Source organism: Alligator mississippiensis, chromosome 12, assembly GCF_030867095.1.
Source record: "Alligator mississippiensis isolate rAllMis1 chromosome 12, rAllMis1, whole genome shotgun sequence".
Classification (NCBI taxonomy): domain Eukaryota; kingdom Metazoa; phylum Chordata; order Crocodylia; family Alligatoridae; genus Alligator; species Alligator mississippiensis.
In genome coordinates, this window is record NC_081835.1 from 698,539 (window position 1) to 700,494 (window position 1,956).

Here is a 1,956-nt window from a genome sequence, read left to right on the forward strand (position 1 = left end):
CGCCTTTGCTCTCCAGAGCTCCCCTTTTCCTTCCCGTCCGGCACCTGCCTCTGATGGCACCAGCAGCAGATGGAAGGGTGCAAGAGATGACACCTGAGTCGCCCTGGGGGAGCCAAGGGCAGAGTGGACAGAGGAGCCGTGCATGAGAACCAGGAAATCCCAGCCTCCCCTGCCAGGACTGTTTGAGGGAACACAACCTGCTGACAAAGCTGGGGCTGCAGGTGGTCCCGGAGAGCAAGGGGGCTTCCCAAGCAGCACCTGGCGCTGGGCATTTCCACAGTGCTCATCGCCCAGGTGTCGCAGCAGTCTGAACTGCAAGTCGGCTCCCGGTGCCCGCAGGGGCTGGTTCCAGCTAGGGATGGAGCTGCTCTAGCTACGCATGAGAGTCGTGACAAGCACCCGGAGAAAATACGCTCGTCCTTGCTCAAAGCTGACCTGCTGTGCAGGGAGGAAGAGGCAGAGCTGAGCTGTGGGGATTAGACACCTCCACATACCTCTCGCAAAGAGGCTAAATCTCATCTGAATGCAGCTAGCTTAACAATAACACCAACTCGTAGCCTACATCAATGCACAGGATGTCTTTAAAGACCTGTATAAGCATTAAATCTCCACCCTGTTGTATTCTCCAAACTCTGCTCAAAAGATTAGTTCATATAACAGCTATTTCTTTCCCAAACCAAGATGCCTTCTGTTTTTGCCACCTTTACACTGTTAAATCTACAACACCATGCTGGCTACCAGAGCCACAAGGTAGCCACATTTCAGACAGAGAAAAATGTAGCTCCCAAAGCACAGTTCTAGTTTTCTCGGTTATGCAGAAACTAACAACCCTCCAATCCATCAAGGGTGACATCGAGATATCCTAGCACTGGGCTGTGGCAGGGCAATGCTCACAGGAGCAGCAGGGAAGGGAATTCCACTCCTTTCTGCCTACATCAGGGGACTCCATCTACTCCGCTTCTGCCAGCCTGGAGCAGACAGAGAGCACCAGAGAGACCTGCAGAGTCTACTAACCCTGTTATTAGCCTGTGACCTGGTAAGTAACTGCCTGCTCATGTGCTGACATTACAGTAACTGCTTTGAGGTTAGTTCCCTCCCAAGATGAACAAGGCATTCTCACATCTGTTCAATTTACTTAGGTTTCACATTAAAAAATAAAGGTTGTAGAAGAGCTCCAAGCCCCTGCAAACATGATAGCATTCACAGGATCCACCCAGCGTCATTCACATGGAGACAGAAATAAAGTGAAGTCTGCCAGTTACTTTGCAGGATGGCTCAGCACAGGCTCCAACAGCACAGCGCACTCATTCCCAAAGGCCTGGCTACACGGCCCACACGCATCAGGGCTCGCGTCAAACAGGGCTCTTCTCCCTTGGCTCAAGGAACAGGATCAGCCTTGTTTATCCAGGTAACAGCAGGTGGGACTGATCTGATCGTTGCCAACCTGCAGACACTGACACAACACAGCTTATTCCAAGGTGCTTACACACCACCAGGCTCTATCCAACACGGTCAGGACAGCTGCAATTTAACAGTCCCTCACTGCTGTACTTTTGGCAGCAAAGAACACCCGCACTCCAATAAAACAAGTCAGGCAAAATCCATGCAGAAGACAAACTCTCCGACAGCAAGGCTCCCACTTGTACCTGGGCACGCCGTCTCCATCATGCCTCCATTTGCGCAGCACAAACTCCTGCTGGGGCGTTCCACAGAAGAGCTCACACACCACTGCACTAATCTGCAGCCACTGAGGTGCTCAGGCTCAGACCTCCAGCCGCCCCCCTGAGAACCAGCCACTCTCCTCGTGCAGTCACTGGCCAATGCTATGAAGCACGTGTTACAGGAGGAAACGGGAACGCAGCTGGGTGGCTTCACAACTCTCAGTGCCTAAGAGGATTTGGAGGCAGAGGGAGGGAGAAAAAGCCCGTGGAATTTACAAGCAGATTACTGAGGAAA